This window comes from Salmo salar, chromosome 08 (assembly GCF_965601325.2).
Source record: "Salmo salar chromosome 08, fSalSal1, whole genome shotgun sequence".
NCBI classification, from domain to species: domain Eukaryota; kingdom Metazoa; phylum Chordata; class Actinopteri; order Salmoniformes; family Salmonidae; genus Salmo; species Salmo salar.
This window is the reverse complement of record NC_138298.1, coordinates 5,042,501-5,066,915: the sequence shown is the minus strand read 5'-3', so window position 1 is coordinate 5,066,915 and position 24,415 is coordinate 5,042,501. Positions and strand designations below refer to the sequence as shown.

The 24,415-nt window shown below is 38.5% G+C and overlaps 23 non-coding genes across 23 annotated transcripts; all 23 read right to left on the bottom strand.

Moving 5' to 3' along the window:
• Positions 1–4,901: 4,901 nt before the first annotated feature.
• On the bottom strand, positions 4,902–5,020 carry LOC145885906 (5S ribosomal RNA). The gene has a single exon (XR_014397490.1). It is a non-coding gene; the product is annotated as a 5S ribosomal RNA (ribosomal RNA).
• Positions 5,021–5,429: 409 nt separating this feature from the next.
• LOC145881849 (5S ribosomal RNA) lies at positions 5,430–5,548 on the bottom strand. The gene has a single exon (XR_014393418.1). It is a non-coding gene; the product is annotated as a 5S ribosomal RNA (ribosomal RNA).
• Positions 5,549–5,687: 139 nt separating this feature from the next.
• LOC145883016 (5S ribosomal RNA) lies at positions 5,688–5,806 on the bottom strand. Its single transcript, XR_014394588.1, has one exon. It is a non-coding gene; the product is annotated as a 5S ribosomal RNA (ribosomal RNA).
• A 139-nt stretch (positions 5,807–5,945) lies between these two features.
• On the bottom strand, positions 5,946–6,064 carry LOC145857080 (5S ribosomal RNA). The gene has a single exon (XR_014377973.1). It is a non-coding gene; the product is annotated as a 5S ribosomal RNA (ribosomal RNA).
• Positions 6,065–6,203: 139 nt separating this feature from the next.
• LOC145884995 (5S ribosomal RNA) lies at positions 6,204–6,322 on the bottom strand. Its single transcript, XR_014396575.1, has one exon. It is a non-coding gene; the product is annotated as a 5S ribosomal RNA (ribosomal RNA).
• A 409-nt stretch (positions 6,323–6,731) lies between these two features.
• On the bottom strand, positions 6,732–6,850 carry LOC145881847 (5S ribosomal RNA). Its single transcript, XR_014393416.1, has one exon. It is a non-coding gene; the product is annotated as a 5S ribosomal RNA (ribosomal RNA).
• Positions 6,851–6,989: 139 nt separating this feature from the next.
• On the bottom strand, positions 6,990–7,108 carry LOC145857078 (5S ribosomal RNA). Its single transcript, XR_014377970.1, has one exon. It is a non-coding gene; the product is annotated as a 5S ribosomal RNA (ribosomal RNA).
• Positions 7,109–7,517: 409 nt separating this feature from the next.
• LOC145857077 (5S ribosomal RNA) lies at positions 7,518–7,636 on the bottom strand. Its single transcript, XR_014377969.1, has one exon. It is a non-coding gene; the product is annotated as a 5S ribosomal RNA (ribosomal RNA).
• Positions 7,637–7,775: 139 nt separating this feature from the next.
• On the bottom strand, positions 7,776–7,894 carry LOC145857076 (5S ribosomal RNA). The gene has a single exon (XR_014377968.1). It is a non-coding gene; the product is annotated as a 5S ribosomal RNA (ribosomal RNA).
• Positions 7,895–13,879: 5,985 nt separating this feature from the next.
• Positions 13,880–13,998, bottom strand: LOC145885905 (5S ribosomal RNA). The gene has a single exon (XR_014397489.1). It is a non-coding gene; the product is annotated as a 5S ribosomal RNA (ribosomal RNA).
• A 409-nt stretch (positions 13,999–14,407) lies between these two features.
• Positions 14,408–14,526, bottom strand: LOC145881846 (5S ribosomal RNA). Its single transcript, XR_014393415.1, has one exon. It is a non-coding gene; the product is annotated as a 5S ribosomal RNA (ribosomal RNA).
• A 139-nt stretch (positions 14,527–14,665) lies between these two features.
• On the bottom strand, positions 14,666–14,784 carry LOC145883005 (5S ribosomal RNA). Its single transcript, XR_014394577.1, has one exon. It is a non-coding gene; the product is annotated as a 5S ribosomal RNA (ribosomal RNA).
• A 139-nt stretch (positions 14,785–14,923) lies between these two features.
• Positions 14,924–15,042, bottom strand: LOC145857075 (5S ribosomal RNA). The gene has a single exon (XR_014377967.1). It is a non-coding gene; the product is annotated as a 5S ribosomal RNA (ribosomal RNA).
• A 139-nt stretch (positions 15,043–15,181) lies between these two features.
• Positions 15,182–15,300, bottom strand: LOC145884124 (5S ribosomal RNA). Its single transcript, XR_014395703.1, has one exon. It is a non-coding gene; the product is annotated as a 5S ribosomal RNA (ribosomal RNA).
• Positions 15,301–15,439: 139 nt separating this feature from the next.
• LOC145857074 (5S ribosomal RNA) lies at positions 15,440–15,558 on the bottom strand. Its single transcript, XR_014377966.1, has one exon. It is a non-coding gene; the product is annotated as a 5S ribosomal RNA (ribosomal RNA).
• A 139-nt stretch (positions 15,559–15,697) lies between these two features.
• Positions 15,698–15,816, bottom strand: LOC145884994 (5S ribosomal RNA). Its single transcript, XR_014396574.1, has one exon. It is a non-coding gene; the product is annotated as a 5S ribosomal RNA (ribosomal RNA).
• Positions 15,817–16,225: 409 nt separating this feature from the next.
• LOC145881845 (5S ribosomal RNA) lies at positions 16,226–16,344 on the bottom strand. Its single transcript, XR_014393414.1, has one exon. It is a non-coding gene; the product is annotated as a 5S ribosomal RNA (ribosomal RNA).
• A 139-nt stretch (positions 16,345–16,483) lies between these two features.
• LOC145857073 (5S ribosomal RNA) lies at positions 16,484–16,602 on the bottom strand. The gene has a single exon (XR_014377965.1). It is a non-coding gene; the product is annotated as a 5S ribosomal RNA (ribosomal RNA).
• A 409-nt stretch (positions 16,603–17,011) lies between these two features.
• Positions 17,012–17,130, bottom strand: LOC145882994 (5S ribosomal RNA). The gene has a single exon (XR_014394566.1). It is a non-coding gene; the product is annotated as a 5S ribosomal RNA (ribosomal RNA).
• Positions 17,131–17,269: 139 nt separating this feature from the next.
• Positions 17,270–17,388, bottom strand: LOC145857072 (5S ribosomal RNA). Its single transcript, XR_014377964.1, has one exon. It is a non-coding gene; the product is annotated as a 5S ribosomal RNA (ribosomal RNA).
• A 409-nt stretch (positions 17,389–17,797) lies between these two features.
• On the bottom strand, positions 17,798–17,916 carry LOC145882982 (5S ribosomal RNA). The gene has a single exon (XR_014394554.1). It is a non-coding gene; the product is annotated as a 5S ribosomal RNA (ribosomal RNA).
• A 139-nt stretch (positions 17,917–18,055) lies between these two features.
• LOC145857071 (5S ribosomal RNA) lies at positions 18,056–18,174 on the bottom strand. Its single transcript, XR_014377963.1, has one exon. It is a non-coding gene; the product is annotated as a 5S ribosomal RNA (ribosomal RNA).
• A 139-nt stretch (positions 18,175–18,313) lies between these two features.
• On the bottom strand, positions 18,314–18,432 carry LOC145857070 (5S ribosomal RNA). The gene has a single exon (XR_014377962.1). It is a non-coding gene; the product is annotated as a 5S ribosomal RNA (ribosomal RNA).
• Positions 18,433–24,415: the final 5,983 nt, after the last annotated feature.

Below are 24,415 nucleotides of genomic sequence, written 5' to 3'. Positions count from 1 at the left end.
CTCTGTATTTATTAAAAGCACCCATTCTTCAGGAATACACCCTAAAATTCTCTTATACATATTTTCTATTGTAGTTTTACTTATTTCATCTTCTACTTCACAAACATTATCATAAATCGCTTGTACAGTAAGAAACCCTGGAATGACCTCGTATAAAATATCCCCAATCTGTCTCATCCCAGCCCTCATAAAATATTTACAAAACAACATCTTATTATTATATTGTATCTTGGGATTTAAGAAAATTGGCTGATTTAAAATATTGTCTAAAATGGTACACTCATAATAAATATTTGGTAAAAACTCCCCCCAAGCTTCAAACACTTCTCTATAAAACAATGGTATATTACTTAACATTTCTTTTTTCATGCACATCAATAAACCATTGTCCCCCATCCTCCCAACCTCCTGCAAATACTCCTTAAAAAATCTTTTCCATCCATAATCTAGTTCACCATATAAATATTTCCGTACCATTTTAACTCTAATTGCTTTTTTCCTTACATTTAAATCCACCAACTTCAAACCCCCCTCCTCATATCCTGCAATCAATGTTTTAAAAGAAATTTTCGCTCCTTTCCCATCCCATAAAAAATCAACTAAAATCGTATTCATTTCAGATAAAACCCATTCTGGTACATCTAAAACGTTCATGACATGAATAAAAATTGACATCAGCAAGGAATTTACAACAATTACTTTCCCTTTTAATTTCAAAGCCCTCCCCCTCCACATATTTACTACCTTCCTAACTTTATTTATAACCCCACTCCATGTCAGATCCCTAGCTTCTTGTTCCTTCACCCCTAAAAACACACCTAACACCTTAAAATAATCATTTACCACCTTAAAAGGAAAAGTCCCCTCATTATTCTTCCCAACATACATTATTACTGACTTCTCCATATTCACTTTAGCTCCTGAGGCTTTCTCATATACTTTAAAACACTCCATCACCCTTTTAACACTTCCCTCATCCCTGACTGTAATTGTGGTATCGTCTGCATATTGATGAATTAAACTAAAACCTCCTTGCGGAGTCTCTACACAATTTATAAAATGATCTTTTTTAAGGTATGCCGCTAAGGGTTCTACCGATAAAACAAACAATAAAGCTGATAAAGGGCACCCCTGTCTCACTGACCTCTCAAGAATAAAAGAATCTGTTAAAACCCCATTACATTTAACCCTACTTTTAGCCTTTCTATATAATAATTTTATCCATCTTATTATACCATTTCCAAACCCATACTTTTCCAGTACCCTAAACATAAAATCATGTTCCACCCTGTCAAAAGCTTTATTAAAATCTATACTTAAAACAATCCCCCCCATCTTGTCATTATTCATTTTATTTATCACATCTCTAAGTGTAGTTATGGTATCTGCTATATCTCTTCCAGGCACACTATAATTTTGTGTAGGTGCTATAATATCATTTAAAACCATCTTCATCCTATTTGCCAGTATCTTAGCTAAAATCTTATAATCTGAGTTTAATAAACTAATTGGCCTATAATTTCTAGTTTCAGTTTGCTCCCCTTATTTTTATATAAAATCGATATCAGCCCTGTCACCATGGAATCTGAAACAGTATCATTGTCTTCCATATATTGATATACTTCTAATAAAATAGGTGCTAAAATACTTTCATACATTTTATAAAACTCTGCAATTAGTCCATCTACTCCAGGACTTTTATTTATTTGTAAACCCTTAATTGCATCTTTCACTTCATCCATTGTTATCTTCCTATCACACATTTGCTTATCTTCAACACCAATTTGCACATCCACACTACTTAAAATCTCTTTTACACACCCCTCATCCACCTCCCCTTTCTTAAATAAATCCTTATAAAAATTCTGTACAGTTTCTAATATTTCAACATAATCATTTACCACTTCACCCTTTACATTTTCAATCTCACTAATATATGATTTCGTCTGTTTAGTTTTTTCTAAACCAAGAAAAAACGAGGTACATTTCTCCCCTTCTAAAACATATTTTGCCCTACTTCTTATAATTGCACCCTTACACTTCTCTATTTCACATTTGCTCAATTTTGCTTTTAAATCTAAAAACTTTTCAATAGTATAATCAGGATCACTATCACATTTCTTCATTTCTTCATTCAATTTTGTTCTTAAATAATTTTCTGCTCTTGTCATCCTACTCCTCTGCTTCCTTGCATATCTAATACTAAAAACTTTTATTTTTTCTTTAACATTTTCCCACCACTTGCACTTATCATTCCCTTTTTGCTTATCCTCCATTTCATCTTCTATCAAAGATTTAAGTTGTTTCCCGTATTCCTCATCACCTAGATACCCTGCATTCATACACCATATTCCCCCCCCTTTCCTTTCCTTATCTAACCCCACCGAAAATGTTAACCCAGCATGATCACTAAAAGTTGTAAAAATATATTTAATATCCTTCATAAAATTCCTTAACCCTTCATTTACTAAAACCAAATCTATCCGTGTCTGTTTCAATTCCCCTAAAACCACCTGCCTTCTAGAAAATTCTCTCTTATTCGGATTCTCCTCCCTCCATATATCAATTAAATTGTTTTCAACCATCATCTTCCTTAAAACCCCCCTAGATACGTCACTTCTAAAAATAGCTCCCCTTGTCATATCTAGTCTATCCATTTTTACATTAAAATCCCCAACTAAAATACAGTTTCCCTTGCACCATTTCGCTAATTCTAAAAATAAATTCCTTCTCTCTATTTCATTATTCGGCGCATAAATATTTATAATCCTAAAAACCCTACTCATATATTCAAAATCTAAAATTAAAATCCTCCCATTATTATCATTATATATCTTCTTCACATTTTCTACTACATCCTTCCTTATTAAAATTGCAACCCCACATGAATTCCCCCTACCATTGTTTACATAAATAAAATCCCTCCATATTTTCTGAATTTCTAAAACACACATATTATCCCAGTGCGTCTCTTGAATACATAAAATATCAGAATTCTTTATGTGTACTATTCTATTAAATTTTCCTATTGTTCTCAACCCATTCGCATTTATCGACATTATTGTTACCATACTAATAAATAATAAAATTATAAAATATAATTTCATTATCCTCTACCTTTTATCCAGTTTCTTTCCTCTTCCACCCTTTCTCTCCCCCCCCTCCGCTGCTTTCCTCTTCCTGTATCCTCCTCTCATTCTTTCAAATTTTTCCCCATCATCCGAGTCCGATATCTCCTCCAAGTCCATTTCATCCAGCCAACTTTTCTTCTTTACACCCTCATCCGTTGTGCTCCCCGTGTTCATCGCCGATTCTGGAATGCTCATTGTGCTCCCCGTGTTCATCGCCGATTCTGGAATGTTCGTTGTGCTCCCCGTGTTCTCCGCCGTTTCTGGAATGTTCATCTCCGTCTCACGTGTAGTAGTCGTTGTGCTCCCCGTGTTCATACCCGTCTCTGTTATTGTCATTAAACTTAAGACCCTCTCCATTTCTTCACCCCCCGAGGTACTTGTTTGTGCTGTGCTTTCCCCCAAAACCCGTGAGTCCCCCGTGCTTCCCCCCAATCCACTTCCCCTCTCCTCCTGAAAACTCCACCTTCTTATTTCCGAATCCATACTGCTCCCAATTTCGTTAATCTTCTGGTCTTCTTTCTTCTCCCTTCTTCCTTCCTCCGTCTCTCCACCTTCCACCACGTCCTCTCCTCCATCTTCTTCTCCTTCTTGCGATGATACAACTGCTTCCTCGAATAGTACTTGACTCCCCTCTTCAGTCATAACTTCTCCACAGTTGCACTCCGCCAATCTCTTTCTGCATCTTCCACAAACATTCCTTTCCTTCTCTCCGACACACTCTCTCGCATAATGGCCTTGATTGCCGCACTTGAAACACTTGAATTCAGGGCAATCTTTAACTATGTGCCCAGGTTGTATGCACAATCGACAAACTCTGACCTGCTTGTCATGGATCACCCTGAAGTATTCAGCTCCTTCCAGCGTCTCAATTTTTGTGGAATATGGCAATGATTTTACTTTTTCCGTAAATTTAACTTTACAAAACCGTGTTCCGTCAACCACCTCCGTTCCAGGCCAAACTCTCCTCCTTATCTCCGAGACGGCCGTTACTCCCCAGCTACTCAGCTTGTCCAGTATAACTTTGTCTTCGATGTATACCGGGAGATTCATAAAAGACACCACCAATTCATTTACATTCACATCTCTCGCCATAATCCTGGTGTCCTTTATCCTTAAACCGTCCATTAGCCGTTCTTTACCTTTTCCGTTTTTCATCGTAATTTCATACTTCTTCTCGCCTTTCATTCGGCATCCCACCACCTCTCCACACATCTCCTTAATTGCTCGCAGTAATTCCATCGTCGTCATCTTTTCTTCTCCCACCAACTCAATTGCCACCGTGTATTCTTTGCCATATTTCATTCCTTCTTTATTTTCGTTTTCCTTCCGTTGCGCATTTTCGTTGTCTTTGTCCGTTCCGTTTGTCGTTGCCATGTTGTCCGTCATTGTAAATCAAAAATGAAAGCGAAAAAACCTCCCCCAGGCAGCAAAACTGCAGGGGGGGAAAACTAAACAAAACTAAAAACTATCCAAATAAAAAAACAATAAATTATATTGCAAAAACCAAAAAAAGAAACGAAAATAGCTCTCGAGCAAACACTCTCAAGCAAACACTCACAGCTCAATTACTCGCACCTGTCGTCACTTCTCCAATCAAGGATTAGCGCCCCCAGGCTGGTATGGCCGTAAGCGAGAAACAATCTCTTGCTACAACATATATAGTGAAAGTGAGTCTGATAAAACAGACATTTAGTCAATTCATCATTAAATGCTTAATACAAGGCAGTGTTGCTGATGAAATAGTGCAAGAGCACACCCTCGTGGACAAAATGCTTACAGCACCTGGTATTTCCAGGGGGTCTCCCATCCAAGTACTAACCAGGCCCGACCCCGCTTAGCTTCCGAGATCAGACGAGATCGGGCGTACCCAGGCTGGTATGGCCGTAAGCGAGAAACAATCTCTTGCTACAACATATATAGTCAAAGTGAGTGTGATAAACAGAGATTGCATTTTCACCAATTAGATAAGCAGCTTGAACTTTGTGTCACTGAAAAAGTAGAAGAAATTACAAACACTGTTCCCATCACTTTTTAGCACAGGTAGTTGGATAAAATACAAACTTTATTTCCTTTCATCATTTGAACAGGGCAAAGGAGCACAAAGCACACACAAGCTGCATTCAGCAACAATATTCTTGTTTGTCTTATAAATACAAGGCAGATGCTAATTGAAAACACAAGGAAATTTGATCCTATTAAAAAGGCAGGAAGCTGCATTTAGTCAATTCATCATTAAATGCTTACTACAAGTCAGTGTTGCTGATGAAATAGTGCAGGGGCACACCCTCGTGGACAAAATGCTTACAGCACCTGGTATTCCCAGGCGGTCTCCCATCCAAGTACTAACCAGGCCCGACCCTGCTTAGCTTCCGAGATCAGACGAGATCGGGGGTACCCAGGCTGGTATGGCCGTAAGCGAGAAACAATCTCTTGCTACAACATATATAGTCAAAGTGAATCTGATAAAACAGACATTTAGTCAATTCATCATTAAATGCTTAATACAAGGCAGTGTTGCTGATGAAATAGTGCAAGAGCACACCCTCGTGGACAAAATGCTTACAGCACCTGGTATTCCCAGGCGGTCTCCCATCCAAGTACTAACCAGGCCCGACCCTGCTTAGCTTCCGAGATCAGACGAGATCGGGCGTAGCCAGGCTGGTATGGCCGTAAGCTAGAAACAATCTCTTGCTACAACATATATAGTCAAAGTGAATCTGATAAAACAGACATTTAGTCAATTCATCATTAAATGCTTAATACAAGGCAGTGTTGCTGATGAAATAGTGCAAGAGCACACCCTCGTGGACAAAATGCTTACAGCACCTGGTATTCCCAGGCGGTCTCCCATCCAAGTACTAACCAGGCCCGACCCTGCTTAGCTTCCGAGATCAGACGAGATCGGGCGTACCCAGGCTGGTATGGCCGTAAGCGAGAAATAATCTCTTGCTACAACATATATAGTCAAAGTGAGTCTGATAAAACAGATATTTAGTCAATTCATCATTAAATGCTTAATACAAGGCAGTGTTGCTGATGAAATAGTGCAAGAGCACACCCTCGTGGACAAAATGCTTACAGCACCTGGTATTTCCAGGGGGTCTCCCATCCAAGTACTAACCAGGCCCGACCCTGCTTAGCTTCCGAGATCAGACGAGATCGGGCGTACCCAGGCTGGTATGGCCGTAAGCGAGAAACAATCTCTTGCTACAACATATATAGTCAAAGTGAGTGTGATAAACAGAGATTGCATTTTCACCAATTAGATAAGCAGCTTGAACTTTGTGTCACTGAAAAAGTAGAAGAAATTACAAACACTGTTCCCATCACTTTTTAGCACAGGTAGTTGGATAAAATACAAACTTTATTTCCTTTCATCATTTGAACAGGGCAAAGGAGCACAAAGCACACACAAGCTGCATTCAGCAACAATATTCTTGTTTGTCTTATAAATACAAGGCAGATGCTAATTGAAAACACAAGGAAATTTGATCCTATTAAAAAGGCAGGAAGCTGCATTTAGTCAATTCATCATTAAATGCTTACTACAAGTCAGTGTTGCTGATGAAATAGTGCAGGGGCACACCCTCGTGGACAAAATGCTTACAGCACCTGGTATTCCCAGGCGGTCTCCCATCCAAGTACTAACCAGGCCCGACCCTGCTTAGCTTCCGAGATCAGACGAGATCGGGGGTACCCAGGCTGGTATGGCCGTAAGCGAGAAACAATCTCTTGCTACAACATATATAGTCAAAGTGAATCTGATAAAACAGACATTTAGTCAATTCATCATTAAATGCTTAATACAAGGCAGTGTTGCTGATGAAATAGTGCAAGAGCACACCCTCGTGGACAAAATGCTTACAGCACCTGGTATTCCCAGGCGGTCTCCCATCCAAGTACTAACCAGGCCCGACCCTGCTTAGCTTCCGAGATCAGACGAGATCGGGCGTACCCAGGCTGGTATGGCCGTAAGCGAGAAACAATCTCTTGCTACAACATATATAGTCAAAGTGAGTGTGATAAACAGACATTGCATTTTCACCAATTAGATAAGCAGCTTGAACTTTGTGTCACTGAAAAAGTAGAAGAAATTACAAACACTGTTCCCATCACTTTTTAGCACAGGTAGTTGGATAAAATACAAACTTTATTTCCTTTCATCATTTGAACAGGGCAAAGGAGCACAAAGCACACACAAGCTGCATTCAGCAACAATATTCTTGTTTGTCTTATAAATACAAGGCAGATGCTAATTGAAAACACAAGGAAATTTGATCCTATTAAAAAGGCAGGAAGCTGCATTTAGTCAATTCATCATTAAATGCTTACTACAAGGCAGTGTTGCTGATGAAATAGTGCAGGGGCACACCCTCGTGGACAAAATGCTTACAGCACCTGGTATTCCCAGGCGGTCTCCCATCCAAGTACTAACCAGGCCCGACCCTGCTTAGCTTCCGAGATCAGACGAGATCGGGCGTACCCAGGCTGGTATGGCCGTAAGCTAGAAACAATCTCTTGCTACAACATATATAGTCAAAGTGAATCTGATAAAACAGACATTTAGTCAATTCATCATTAAATGCTTAATACAAGGCAGTGTTGCTGATGAAATAGTGCAAGAGCACACCCTCGTGGACAAAATGCTTACAGCACCTGGTATTCCCAGGCGGTCTCCCATCCAAGTACTAACCAGGCCCGACCCTGCTTAGCTTCCGAGATCAGACGAGATCGGGCGTACCCAGGCTGGTATGGCCGTAAGCGAGATACAATCTCTTGCTACAACATATATAGTCAAAGTGAATCTGATAAAACAGACATTTAGTCAATTCATCATTAAATGCTTAATACAAGGCAGTGTTGCTGATGAAATAGTGCAAGAGCACACCCTCGTGGACAAAATGCTTACAGCACCTGGTATTCCCAGGCGGTCTCCCATCCAAGTACTAACCAGGCCCGACCCTGCTTAGCTTCCGAGATCAGACGAGATCGGGCGTACCTTTTTTTTTTTATCTTTTATTATGAAAAAACACATAATATTTACAATATTCAAACAATAATAATAAAAAAGGATGAACAATTCATCCTTTTACAAAATCAAAAAAAAGAAAAGAAAATAAAACCAATTAATAATTAAAAGCAAGTTTTCCATTTTGATCAATTTCGATAAAAGTGCTCCCCCACACAAACAGTTTTTCAAAATTATATCCTCCATATTTATATATTAGTTCAATATCTTTCTCTAAAATACTTTTAAATAAAACCTCCACACTCACAATTTTCCCTTCATAATGTCCTAAATTCCTTCTTTGTCTTACAGCGTATCTAGCATGGCTAAGAACAAAATTCATCAAATTAATATTAAAAACTTTGCTTTTTCCATTTATACCAAATAGAAACAACCTCCTCCACTCAACCCCATTTACAATATCTTCTCCCCAATGTTGTTCTAAAAGCCCCTTTATAAACTCATGAAACCCTTGTAATCCACTACATTCAATAAAAAAGTGCATAAAATTTTCCACCTCCGTACCACAAATATCACATTCTCTTTTAATGTCTCTATTTATTTGATGTAAAACCACGTTCGTAAAAATCCTATTATGTTTCAATTTAAAATCATTATCTTCACATTCTATAGTATTATATTTGACATTGACATTCTTCCATATTGATTTTACATCTATATTTACAAATACCCTAGACCACACTTTTTCTGAAGCAGGAGCTTTTATCTCTCTTAAAATACATTTTTCATAAATCTTTTTAACTTTCAAACCTGATAAAACATGTTTCTCCCCATTACTTTCATAATATAAAACCGGTAAACCCTTAGCTCTCTCAACCACCTCTGTATTTATTAAAAGCACCCATTCTTCAGGAATACACCCTAAAATTCTCTTATACATATTTTCTATTGTAGTTTTACTTATTTCATCTTCTACTTCACAAACATTATCATAAATCGCTTGTACAGTAAGAAACCCTGGAATGACCTCGTATAAAATATCCCCAATCTGTCTCATCCCAGCCCTCATAAAATATTTACAAAACAACATCTTATTATTATATTGTATCTTGGGATTTAAGAAAATTGGCTGATTTAAAATATTGTCTAAAATGGTACACTCATAATAAATATTTGGTAAAAACTCCCCCCAAGCTTCAAACACTTCTCTATAAAACAATGGTATATTACTTAACATTTCTTTTTTCATGCACATCAATAAACCATTGTCCCCCATCCTCCCAACCTCCTGCAAATACTCCTTAAAAAATCTTTTCCATCCATAATCTAGTTCACCATATAAATATTTCCGTACCATTTTAACTCTAATTGCTTTTTTCCTTACATTTAAATCCACCAACTTCAAACCCCCCTCCTCATATCCTGCAATCAATGTTTTAAAAGAAATTTTCGCTCCTTTCCCATCCCATAAAAAATCAACTAAAATCGTATTCATTTCAGATAAAACCCATTCTGGTACATCTAAAACGTTCATGACATGAATAAAAATTGACATCAGCAAGGAATTTACAACAATTACTTTCCCTTTTAATTTCAAAGCCCTCCCCCTCCACATATTTACTACCTTCCTAACTTTATTTATAACCCCACTCCATGTCAGATCCCTAGCTTCTTGTTCCTTCACCCCTAAAAACACACCTAACACCTTAAAATAATCATTTACCACCTTAAAAGGAAAAGTCCCCTCATTATTCTTCCCAACATACATTATTACTGACTTCTCCATATTCACTTTAGCTCCTGAGGCTTTCTCATATACTTTAAAACACTCCATCACCCTTTTAACACTTCCCTCATCCCTGACTGTAATTGTGGTATCGTCTGCATATTGATGAATTAAACTAAAACCTCCTTGCGGAGTCTCTACACAATTTATAAAATGATCTTTTTTAAGGTATGCCGCTAAGGGTTCTACCGATAAAACAAACAATAAAGCTGATAAAGGGCACCCCTGTCTCACTGACCTCTCAAGAATAAAAGAATCTGTTAAAACCCCATTACATTTAACCCTACTTTTAGCCTTTCTATATAATAATTTTATCCATCTTATTATACCATTTCCAAACCCATACTTTTCCAGTACCCTAAACATAAAATCATGTTCCACCCTGTCAAAAGCTTTATTAAAATCTATACTTAAAACAATCCCCCCCATCTTGTCACTATTCATTTTATTTATCACATCTCTAAGTGTAGTTATGGTATCTGCTATATCTCTTCCAGGCACACTATAATTTTGTGTAGGTGCTATAATATCATTTAAAACCATCTTCATCCTATTTGCCAGTATCTTAGCTAAAATCTTATAATCTGAGTTTAATAAACTAATTGGCCTATAATTTCTAGTTTCAGTTTGCTCCCCTTATTTTTATATAAAATCGATATCAGCCCTGTCACCATGGAATCTGAAACAGTATCATTGTCTTCCATATATTGATATACTTCTAATAAAATAGGTGCTAAAATACTTTCATACATTTTATAAAACTCTGCAATTAGTCCATCTACTCCAGGACTTTTATTTATTTGTAAACCCTTAATTGCATCTTTCACTTCATCCATTGTTATCTTCCTATCACACATTTGCTTATCTTCAACACCAATTTGCACATCCACACTACTTAAAATCTCTTTTACACACCCCTCATCCACCTCCCCTTTCTTAAATAAATCCTTATAAAAATTCTGTACAGTTTCTAATATTTCAACATAATCATTTACCACTTCACCCTTTACATTTTCAATCTCACTAATATATGATTTCGTCTGTTTAGTTTTTTCTAAACCAAGAAAAAACGAGGTACATTTCTCCCCTTCTAAAACATATTTTGCCCTACTTCTTATAATTGCACCCTTACACTTCTCTATTTCACATTTGCTCAATTTTGCTTTTAAATCTAAAAACTTTTCAATAGTATAATCAGGATCACTATCACATTTCTTCATTTCTTCATTCAATTTTGTTCTTAAATAATTTTCTGCTCTTGTCATCCTACTCCTCTGCTTCCTTGCATATCTAATACTAAAAACTTTTATTTTTTCTTTAACATTTTCCCACCACTTGCACTTATCATTCCCTTTTTGCTTATCCTCCATTTCATCTTCTATCAAAGATTTAAGTTGTTTCCCGTATTCCTCATCACCTAGATACCCTGCATTCATACACCATATTCCCCCCCCTTTCCTTTCCTTATCTAACCCCACCGAAAATGTTAACCCAGCATGATCACTAAAAGTTGTAAAAATATATTTAATATCCTTCATAAAATTCCTTAACCCTTCATTTACTAAAACCAAATCTATCCGTGTCTGTTTCAATTCCCCTAAAACCACCTGCCTTCTAGAAAATTCTCTCTTATTCGGATTCTCCTCCCTCCATATATCAATTAAATTGTTTTCAACCATCATCTTCCTTAAAACCCCCCTAGATACGTCACTTCTAAAAATAGCTCCCCTTGTCATATCTAGTCTATCCATTTTTACATTAAAATCCCCAACTAAAATACAGTTTCCCTTGCACCATTTCGCTAATTCTAAAAATAAATTCCTTCTCTCTATTTCATTATTCGGCGCATAAATATTTATAATCCTAAAAACCCTACTCATATATTCAAAATCTAAAATTAAAATCCTCCCATTATTATCATTATATATCTTCTTCACATTTTCTACTACATCCTTCCTTATTAAAATTGCAACCCCACATGAATTCCCCCTACCATTGTTTACATAAATAAAATCCCTCCATATTTTCTGAATTTCTAAAACACACATATTATCCCAGTGCGTCTCTTGAATACATAAAATATCAGAATTCTTTATGTGTACTATTCTATTAAATTTTCCTATTGTTCTCAACCCATTCGCATTTATCGACATTATTGTTACCATACTAATAAATAATAAAATTATAAAATATAATTTCATTATCCTCTACCTTTTATCCAGTTTCTTTCCTCTTCCACCCTTTCTCTCCCCCCCCTCCGCTGCTTTCCTCTTCCTGTATCCTCCTCTCATTCTTTCAAATTTTTCCCCATCATCCGAGTCCGATATCTCCTCCAAGTCCATTTCATCCAGCCAACTTTTCTTCTTTACACCCTCATCCGTTGTGCTCCCCGTGTTCATCGCCGATTCTGGAATGCTCATTGTGCTCCCCGTGTTCATCGCCGATTCTGGAATGTTCGTTGTGCTCCCCGTGTTCTCCGCCGTTTCTGGAATGTTCATCTCCGTCTCACGTGTAGTAGTCGTTGTGCTCCCCGTGTTCATACCCGTCTCTGTTATTGTCATTAAACTTAAGACCCTCTCCATTTCTTCACCCCCCGAGGTACTTGTTTGTGCTGTGCTTTCCCCCAAAACCCGTGAGTCCCCCGTGCTTCCCCCCAATCCACTTCCCCTCTCCTCCTGAAAACTCCACCTTCTTATTTCCGAATCCATACTGCTCCCAATTTCGTTAATCTTCTGGTCTTCTTTCTTCTCCCTTCTTCCTTCCTCCGTCTCTCCACCTTCCACCACGTCCTCTCCTCCATCTTCTTCTCCTTCTTGCGATGATACAACTGCTTCCTCGAATAGTACTTGACTCCCCTCTTCAGTCATAACTTCTCCACAGTTGCACTCCGCCAATCTCTTTCTGCATCTTCCACAAACATTCCTTTCCTTCTCTCCGACACACTCTCTCGCATAATGGCCTTGATTGCCGCACTTGAAACACTTGAATTCAGGGCAATCTTTAACTATGTGCCCAGGTTGTATGCACAATCGACAAACTCTGACCTGCTTGTCATGGATCACCCTGAAGTATTCAGCTCCTTCCAGCGTCTCAATTTTTGTGGAATATGGCAATGATTTTACTTTTTCCGTAAATTTAACTTTACAAAACCGTGTTCCGTCAACCACCTCCGTTCCAGGCCAAACTCTCCTCCTTATCTCCGAGACGGCCGTTACTCCCCAGCTACTCAGCTTGTCCAGTATAACTTTGTCTTCGATGTATACCGGGAGATTCATAAAAGACACCACCAATTCATTTACATTCACATCTCTCGCCATAATCCTGGTGTCCTTTATCCTTAAACCGTCCATTAGCCGTTCTTTACCTTTTCCGTTTTTCATCGTAATTTCATACTTCTTCTCGCCTTTCATTCGGCATCCCACCACCTCTCCACACATCTCCTTAATTGCTCGCAGTAATTCCATCGTCGTCATCTTTTCTTCTCCCACCAACTCAATTGCCACCGTGTATTCTTTGCCATATTTCATTCCTTCTTTATTTTCGTTTTCCTTCCGTTGCGCATTTTCGTTGTCTTTGTCCGTTCCGTTTGTCGTTGCCATGTTGTCCGTCATTGTAAATCAAAAATGAAAGCGAAAAAACCTCCCCCAGGCAGCAAAACTGCAGGGGGGGAAAACTAAACAAAACTAAAAACTATCCAAATAAAAAACAATAAATTATATTGCAAAAACCAAAAAAGAAACGAAAATAGCTCTCGAGCAAACACTCTCAAGCAAACACTCACAGCTCAATTACTCGCACCTGTCGTCACTTCTCCAAACAAGGATTAGCGCCCCCAGGCTGGTATGGCCGTAAGCGAGAAATGATCTCTTGCTACAACATATATAGTCAAAGTGAGTCTGATAAAACAGATATTTAGTCAATTCATCATTAAATGCTTAATACAAGGCAGTGTTGCTGATGAAATAGTGCAAGAGCACACCCTCGTGGACAAAATGCTTACAGCACCTGGTATTTCCAGGGGGTCTCCCATCCAAGTACTAACCAGGCCCGACCCCGCTTAGCTTCCGAGATCAGACGAGATCGGGCGTACCCAGGCTGGTATGGCCGTAAGCGAGAAACAATCTCTTGCTACAACATATATAGTCAAAGTGAGTGTGATAAACAGAGATTGCATTTTCACCAATTAGATAAGCAGCTTGAACTTTGTGTCACTGAAAAAGTAGAAGAAATTACAAACACTGTTCCCATCACTTTTTAGCACAGGTAGTTGGATAAAATACAAACTTTATTTCCTTTCATCATTTGAACAGGGCAAAGGAGCACAAAGCACACACAAGCTGCATTCAGCAACAATATTCTTGTTTGTCTTATAAATACAAGGCAGATGCTAATTGAAAACACAAGGAAATTTGATCCTATTAAAAAGGCAGGAAGCTGCATTTAGTCAATTCATCATTAAATGCTTACTACAAGTCAGTGTTGCTGATGAAATAGTGCAGGGGCACACCCTCGTGGACAAAATGCTTACAGCACCTGGTATTCCCAGGCGGTCTCCCATCCAAGTACTAACCAGGCCCGACCCTGCTTAGCTTCCGAGATCAGACGAGATCGGGGGTACCCAGGCTGGTATGGCCGTAAGCGAGAAACAATCTCTTGCTACAACATATATAGTCAAAGTGAATCTGATAAAACAGACATTTAGTCAATTCATCATTAAATGCTTAATACAAGGCAGTGTTGCTGATGAAATAGTGCAAGAGCACACCCTCGTGGACAAAATGCTTACAGCACCTGGTATTCCCAGGCGGTCTCCCATCCAAGTACTAACCAGGCCCGACCCTGCTTAGCTTCCGAGATCAGACGAGATCGGGCGTAGCCAGGCTGGTATGGCCGTAAGCTAGAAACAATCTCTTGCTACAACATATATAGTCAAAGTGAATCTGATAAAACAGACATTTAGTCAATTCATCATTAAATGCTTAATACAAGGCAGTGTTGCTGATGAAATAGTGCAAGAGCACACCCTCGTGGACAAAATGCTTACAGCACCTGGTATTCCCAGGCGGTCTCCCATCCAAGTACTAACCAGGCCCGACCCTGCTTAGCTTCCGAGATCAGACGAGATCGGGCGTACCCAGGCTGGTATGGCCGTAAGCGAGATACAATCTCTTGCTACAACATATATAGTCAAAGTGAGTCTGATAAAACAGACATTTAGTCAATTCATCATTAAATGCTTAATACAAGGCAGTGTTGCTGATGAAATAGTGCAAGAGCACACCCTCGTGGACAAAATGCTTACAGCACCTGGTATTCCCAGGCGGTCTCCCATCCAAGTACTAACCAGGCCCGACCCTGCTTAGCTTCCGAGATCAGACGAGTTCGGGCGTACCCAGGCTGGTATGGCCGTAAGCAAGATACAATCTCTTGCTACAACATATATAGTCAAAGTGAGTCTGATAAAACAGACATTTAGTCAATTCATCATTAAATGCTTAATACAAGGCAGTGTTGCTGATGAAATAGTGCAAGAGCACACCCTCGTGGACAAAATGCTTACAGCACCTGGTATTCCCAGGCGGTCTCCCATCCAAGTACTAACCAGGCCCGACCCTGCTTAGCTTCCGAGATCAGACGAGATCGGGCGTACCCAGGCTGGTATGGCCGTAAGCGAGAAATAATCTCTTGCTACAACATATATAGTCAAAGTGAGTCTGATAAAACAGATATTTAGTCAATTCATCATTAAATGCTTAATACAAGGCAGTGTTGCTGATGAAATAGTGCAAGAGCACACCCTCGTGGACAAAATGCTTACAGCACCTGGTATTTCCAGGGGGTCTCCCATCCAAGTACTAACCAGGCCCGACCCTGCTTAGCTTCCGAGATCAGACGAGATCGGGCGTACCCAGGCTGGTATGGCCGTAAGCGAGAAACAATCTCTTGCTACAACATATATAGTCAAAGTGAGTGTGATAAACAGAGATTGCATTTTCACCAATTAGATAAGCAGCTTGAACTTTGTGTCACTGAAAAAGTAGAAGAAATTACAAACACTGTTCCCATCACTTTTTAGCACAGGTAGTTGGATAAAATACAAACTTTATTTCCTTTCATCATTTGAACAGGGCAAAGGAGCACAAAGCACACACAAGCTGCATTCAGCAACAATATTCTTGTTTGTCTTATAAATACAAGGCAGATGCTAATTGAAAACACAAGGAAATTTGATCCTATTAAAAAGGCAGGAAGCTGCATTTAGTCAATTCATCATTAAATGCTTACTACAAGTCAGTGTTGCTGATGAAATAGTGCAGGGGCACACCCTCGTGGACAAAATGCTTACAGCACCTGGTATTCCCAGGCGGTCTCCCATCCAAGTACTAACCAGGCCCGACCCTGCTTAGCTTCCGAGATCAGACGAGATCGGGGGTACCCAGGCTGGTATGGCCGTAAGCAAGAAACAATCTCTTGCTACAACATATATAGTCAAAGTGAATCTGATAAAACAGACATTTAGTCAATTCATCATTAAATGCTTAATACAAGGCAGTGTTGCTGATGAAATAGTGCAAGAGCACACCCTCGTGGACAAAATGCTTACAGCACCTGGTATTCCCAGGCGGTCTCCCATCCAAGTACTAACCAGGCCCGACCCTGCTTAGCTTCCGAGATCAGACGAGATCGGGCGTACCCAGGCTGGTATGGCCGTAAGCGAGAAACAATCTCTTGCTACAACATATATAGTCAAAGTGAGTGTGATAAACAGACATTGCATTTTCACCAATTAGATAAGCAGCTTGAACTTTGTGTCACTGAAAAAGTAGAAGAAATTACAAACACTGTTCCCATCACTTTTTAGCACAGGTAGTTGGATAAAATACAAACTTTATTTCCTTTCATCATTTGAACAGGGCAAAGGAGCACAAAGCACACACAAGCTGCATTCAGCAACAATATTCTTGTTTGTCTTATAAATACAAGGCAGATGCTAATTGAAAACACAAGGAAATTTGATCCTATTAAAAAGGCAGGAAGCTGCATTTAGTCAATTCATCATTAAATGCTTACTACAAGGCAGTGTTGCTGATGAAATAGTGCAGGGGCACACCCTCGTGGACAAAATGCTTACAGCACCTGGTATTCCCAGGCGGTCTCCCATCCAAGTACTAACCAGGCCCGACCCTGCTTAGCTTCCGAGATCAGACGAGATCGGGCGTAGCCAGGCTGGTATGGCCGTAAGCTAGAAACAATCTCTTGCTACAACATATATAGTCAAAGTGAATCTGATAAAACAGACATTTAGTCAATTCATCATTAAATGCTTAATACAAGGCAGTGTTGCTGATGAAATAGTGCAAGAGCACACCCTCGTGGACAAAATGCTTACAGCACCTGGTATTCCCAGGCGGTCTCCCATCCAAGTACTAACCAGGCCCGACCCTGCTTAGCTTCCGAGATCAGACGAGATCGGGCGTACCCAGGCTGGTATGGCCGTAAGCGAGAAACAATCTCTTGCTACAACATATATAGTCAAAGTGAGTGTGATAAACAGACATTGCATTTTCACCAATTAGATAAGCAGCTTGAACTTTGTGTCACTGAAAAAGTAGAAGAAATTACAAACACTGTTCCCATCACTTTTTAGCACAGGTAGTTGGATAAAATACAAACTTTATTTCCTTTCATCATTTGAACAGGGCAAAGGAGCACAAAGCACACACAAGCTGCATTCAGCAACAATATTCTTGTTTGTCTTATAAATACAAGGCAGATGCTAATTGAAAACACAAGGAAATTTGATCCTATTAAAAAGGCAGGAAGCTGCATTTAGTCAATTCATCATTAAATGCTTACTACAAGGCAGTGTTGCTGATGAAATAGTGCAGGGGCACACCCTCGTGGACAAAATGCTTACAGCACCTGGTATTCCCAGGCGGTCTCCCATCCAAGTACTAACCAGGCCCGACCCTGCTTAGCTTCCGAGATCAGACGAGATCGGGCGTAGCCAGGCTGGTATGGCCGTAAGCTAGAAACAATCTCTTGCTACAACATATATAGTCAAAGTGAATCTGATAAAACAGACATTTAGTCAATTCATCATTAAATGCTTAATACAAGGCAGTGTTGCTGATGAAATAGTGCAAGAGCACACCCTCGTGGACAAAATGCTTACAGCACCTGGTATTCCCAGGCGGTCTCCCATCCAAGTACTAACCAGGCCCGACCCTGCTTAGCTTCCGAGATCAGACGAGATCGGGCGTACCCAGGCTGGTATGGCCGTAAGCGAGATACAATCTCTTGCTACAACATATATAGTCAAAGTGAGTCTGATAAAACAGACATTTAGTCAATTCATCATTAAATGCTTAATACAAGGCAGTGTTGCTGATGAAATAGTGCAAGAGCACACCCTCGTGGACAAAATGCTTACAGCACCTGGTATTCCCAGGCGGTCTCCCATCCAAGTACTAACCAGGCCCGACCCTGCTTAGCTTCCGAGATCAGACGAGATCGGGCGTACCCAGGCTGGTATGGCCGTAAGCGAGATACAATCTCTTGCTACAACATATATAGTCAAAGTGAGTCTGATAAAACAGACATTTAGTCAATTCATCATTAAATGCTTAATACAAGGCAGTGTTGCTGATGAAATAGTGCAAGAGCACACCCTCGTGGACAAAATGCTTACAGCACCTGGTATTCCCAGGCGGTCTCCCATCCAAGTACTAACCAGGCCCGACCCTGCTTAGCTTCCGAGATCAGACGAGATCGGGCGTACCTTTTTTTTTTTATCTTTTATTATGAAAAAACACATAATATTTACAATATTCAAACAATAATAATAAAAAGGATGAACAATTCATCCTTTTACAAAATCAAAAAAGAAAAGAAAATAAAACCAATTAAAAAACACAATCATCCACTAAAACCAATTAATAATTAAAAGCAAGTTTTCCATTTTGATCAATTTCGATAAAAGTGCTCCCCCACACAAACAGTTTTTCAAAATTACATCCTCCATATTTATATATTAGTTCAATATCTTTCTCTAAAATACTTTTAAATAAAACCTCCACACTCACAATTTTCCCTTCATAATGTCCTAAATTCCTTCTTTGTCTTACAGCGTATCTAGCATGGCTAAGAACAAAATTCATCAAATTAATATTAAAAACTTTGCTTTTTCCATTTATACCAAATAGAAACAACCTCCTCCACTCAACCCCATTTACAATATCTTCTCCCCAATGTTGTTCTAAAAGCCCCTTTATAAACTCATGAAACCCTTGTAATCTACTACATTCAATAAAAAAGTGCATAAAATTTTCCACCTCCGTACCACAAATATCACATTCTCTTTTAATGTCTCTATTTATTTGATGTAAAACCACGTTCGTAAAAATCCTATTATGTTTCAATTTAAAATCATTATCTTCACATTCTATAGAATTATATTTAACATTGACATTCTTCCATATTGATTTTACATCTATATTTACAAATACCCTAGACCACACTTTTTCTGAAGCAGGAGCTTTTATCTCTCTTAAAATACATTTTTCATAAATCTTTTTAACTTTCAAACCTGATAAAACATGTTTCTCCCCATTACTTTCATAATATAAAACCGGTAAACCCTTAGCCCTCTCAACCACCTCTGTATTTATTAAAAGCACCCATTCTTCAGGAATACACCCTAAAATTCTCTTATACATATTTTCTATTGTAGTTTTACTTATTTCATCTTCTACTTCACAAACATTATCATAGATCGCTTGTACAGTAAGAAAGCCTGGAATGACCTCGTATAAAATATCCCCAATCTGTCTCATCCCAGCCCTCATAAAATATTTACAAAACAACATCTTATTATTATATTGTATCTTGGGATTTAAGAAAATTGGCTGATTTAAAATATTGTCTAAAATGGTACACTCATAATAAATATTTGGTAAAAACTCCCCCCAAGCTTCAAACACTTCTCTATAAAACAATGGTATATTACTTAACATTTCTTTTTTCATGCACATCAATAAACCATTGTCCCCCATCCTCCCAACCTCCTGCAAATACTCCTTAAAAAATCTTTTCCATCCATAATCTAGTTCACCATATAAATATTTCCGTACCATTTTAACTCTAATTGCTTTTTTCCTTACATTTAAATCCACCAACTTCAAACCCCCCTCCTCATATCCTGCAATCAATGTTTTAAAAGAAATTTTCGCTCCTTTCCCATCCCATAAAAAATCAACTAAAATCGTATTCATTTCAGATAAAACCCATTCTGGTACATCTAAAACGTTCATGACATGAATAAAAATTGACATCAGCAAGGAATTTACAACAATTACTTTCCCTTTTAATTTCAAAGCCCTCCCCCTCCACATATTTACTACCTTCCTAACTTTATTTATAACCCCACTCCATGTCAGATCCCTAGCTTCTTGTTCCTTCACCCCTAAAAACACACCTAACACCTTAAAATAATCATTTACCACCTTAAAAGGAAAAGTCCCCTCATTATTCTTCCCAACATACATTATTACTGACTTTTCCATATTCACTTTAGCTCCTGAGGCTTTCTCATATACTTTAAAACACTCCATCACCCTTTTAACACTTCCCTCATCTCTGACTGTAATTGTGGTATCGTCTGCATATTGATGAATTAAACTAAAACCTCCTTGCGGAGTCTCTACACAATTTATAAAATGATCTTTTTTAAGGTATGCCGCTAAGGGTTCTACCGATAAAACAAACAATAAAGCTGATAAAGGGCACCCCTGTCTCACTGACCTCTCAAGAATAAAAGAATCTGTTAAAACCCCATTACATTTAACCCTACTTTTAGCCTTTCTATATAATAATTTTATCCATCTTATTATACCATTTCCAAACCCATACTTTTCCAGTACCCTAAACATAAAATCATGTTCCACCCTGTCAAAAGCTTTATTAAAATCTATACTTAAAACAATCCCCCCCATCTTGTCACTATTCATTTTATTTATCACATCTCTAAGTGTAGTTATGGTATCTGCTATATCTCTTCCAGGCACACTATAATTTTGTGTAGGTGCTATAATATCATTTAAAACCATCTTCATCCTATTTGCCAGTATCTTAGCTAAAATCTTATAATCTGAGTTTAATAAACTAATTGGCCTATAATTTTCTAGTTTCAGTTTGCTCCCCTTATTTTTATATAAAATCGATATCAGCCCTGTCACCATGGAATCTGAAACAGTATCATTGTCTTCCATATATTGATATACTTCTAATAAAATAGGTGCTAAAATACTTTCATACATTTTATAAAACTCTGCAATTAGTCCATCTACTCCAGGACTTTTATTTATTTGTAAACCCTTAATTGCATCTTTCACTTCATCCATTGTTATCTTCCTATCACACATTTGCTTATCTTCAACACCAATTTGCACATCCACACTACTTAAAATCTCTTTTACACACCCCTCCTCCACCTCCCCTTTCTTAAATAAATCCTTATAAAAATTCTGTACAGTTTCTAATATTTCAACATAATCAATTACCACTTCACCCTTTACATTTTCAATCTCACTAATATATGATTTCATCTGTTTAGTTTTCTCTAAACCAAGAAAAAACGACGTACATTTCTCCCCTTCTAAAACATATTTTGCCCTACTTCTTATAATTGCACCCTTACACTTATCTATTTCACATTTGCTCAATTTTTCTTTTAAATCTAAAAACTTTTCAATAGTATAATCAGGATCACTATCACATTTCTTCATTTCTTCATTCAATTTTGTTCTTAAATAATTTTCTGCTCTTGTCATCCTACTCCTCTTCTTCCTTGCATATCTAATACTAAAAACTTTTATTTTTTCTTTAACATTTTCCCACCACTTGCACTTATCATTCTCTTTTTGCCTATCCTCCATTTCATCTTCTATCAAAGATTTAAGTTGTTTCCCGTATTCCTCATCACCTAGATACCCTGCATTCATACACCATATTCCCCCCCCTTTCCTTTCCTTATCTAACCCCACCGAAAATGTTAACCCAGCATGATCACTAAAAGTTGTAAAAATATATTTAATATCCTTCATAAAATTCCTTAACCCTTCGTTTACTAAAACCAAATCTATCCGTGTCTGTTTCAATTCCCCTAAAACCACCTGCCTTCTAGAAAATTCTCTCTTATTCGGATTCTCCTCCCTCCATATATCAATTAAATTGTTTTCAACCATCATTTTCCTTAAAACCCCCCTAGATACATCACTTCTAAAAATAGCTCCCCTTGTCATATCTAGTCTATCCATTTTTACATTAAAATCCCCAACTAAAATACAGTTTCCCTTGCACCATTTCGCTAATTCTAAAAATAAATTCCTTCTCTCTATTTCATTATTCGGCGCATAAATATTTATAATCCTAAAAACCCTACTCATATACTCAAAGTCTAAAATTAAAATCCGCCCATTATTATCATTATATATCTTCTTCACATTTTCTACTACATCCTTCCTTATTAAAATTGCAACCCCACATGAATTCCCCCTACCATTGTTTACATAAATAAAATCCCTCCATATTTTCTGTACTTCTAAAACACACATATTATCCCAGTGCGTCTCTTGAATACATAAAATATCAGAATTCTTTATGTGTACTATTCTATTAAATTTTCCTATTGTTCTCAACCCATTCGCATTTATCGACATTATTGTGACCATACTAATAAATAATAAAATTATAAAATATAATTTCATTATCCTCTACCTTTTATCCAGTTTCTTTCCTCTTCCACCCTTTCTCTCCCCCCCCTCCGCTGCTTTCCTCTTCCTGTATCCTCCTCTCATTCTTTCAAACTTTTCCCCATCATCCGAGTCCGATATCTCCTCCAAGTCCATTTCATCCAGCCAACTTTTCTTCTTTACACCCTCGTCCGTTGTGCTCCCCGTGTTCATCGCCGATTCTGGAATGTTCGTTGTGCTCCCCGTGTTCTCCGCCGTTTCTGGAATGTTCATCTCCGTCTCATGTGTAGTCGTCGTTGTCCTCCCCGTGTTCTCCGCCGTTTCTGGAATGTTCATCTCCGTCTCATATATTGTCGTCGTTGTGCTCCCCGTGTTCATACCCGTCTCTATTATTGTCATTAAACTTAAAACCCTCTCCATTTCTTCACCCCCCGAGTTACTTGTTTGTGCTGTGCTTTCCCCTAAAACCTGTGAGTCCCCCGAGCTTCCCCCCAGTCCACTCCCCCCCTCCTCCTGAAAACTCCATCTTCTTATTTCTGAATCCATGCTGCTCCCAATTTCGTTAATCTTCTGGTCTTCCTTCTTCTCCCTTCTTCCTTCCTCCGTCTCTCCACCTTCCACCACATCATCTCCTCCATCTTCTTCTCCTTCTTCCGACAATACAACTGCTTCCTCGAATAGTACTTGACTCCCCTCTTCAGTCATAACTTCTCCACAGTTGCATTCCGCCAATCTCTTTCTGCATCTACCACAAACATTCCTTTCCTTCTCTCCGACACACTCTCTCGCATAATGGCCTTGATTGCCGCACTTGAAACACTTGAATTCAGGGCAATCTTTAACTATGTGCCCAGGTTGTATGCACAATCGACAAACTCTGACCTGCTTGTCATGGATCACCCTGAAGTATTCAGCTCCTTCCAGCGTCTCAATTTTTGTGGAATATGGCAATGATGTGACTTTTTCCGTAAATTTAACTTTACAGAACCTTGTTCCGTCAACCACCTCCGTTCCAGGCCAAACTCTCCTCCTTATCTCCGATACGGCCGTTACTCCCCAGCTTCTCAACTTGTCCAGTATCACTTTATCTTCTATATATACCGGTAGATTCATAAAAGACACCACCAATTCATTAATATTCACATCTCTCGCCAGTATCTTGTTGTCCTTTATCCGTATACCGTCCATTAGCCGTTCTTTACCTTTTCCGTTTCTCATCGTAATTTCATATTTCTTATCTCCTTTCATTCGGCATCCCACCACCTCTCCACACGTCTCCTTAATTGCTCGTAGTAATTCCATCGTCGTCACCTTTTCTTCTCCCACCAACTCAATTGCCACCGTGTATTCTTTTCCATATTTCATTCCTCCTTTTTCGTTTTCCTTCCGTTGCGCATTTTCGTTGTCTTTGTCCGTTCCGTTTGTCGTTGCCATGTTGTCCGTCATTGTGAATCAAAAATGAAAGCGAAAAAACCTCCCCCAGGCAGCAAAACTGCAGGGGGGGAAAACTAAACAAAACTAAAAACTATCCAAATGAAAAAACAATAAATTATATTGCAAAATCCAAAAAAGAAACGAAAATAGCTCTCGAGCAAACACTCTCAAGCAAACACTCACAGCTCAATTACTCGCACCTGTCGTCACTTCTCCAATCAAGGATTAGCGCCCCCAGGCTGGTATGGCCGTAAGCGTGAAACAATCTCTTGCTACAACATATATAGTCAAAGTGAGTCTGATAAAACAGACATTTAGTCAATTCATCATTAAATGCTTAATA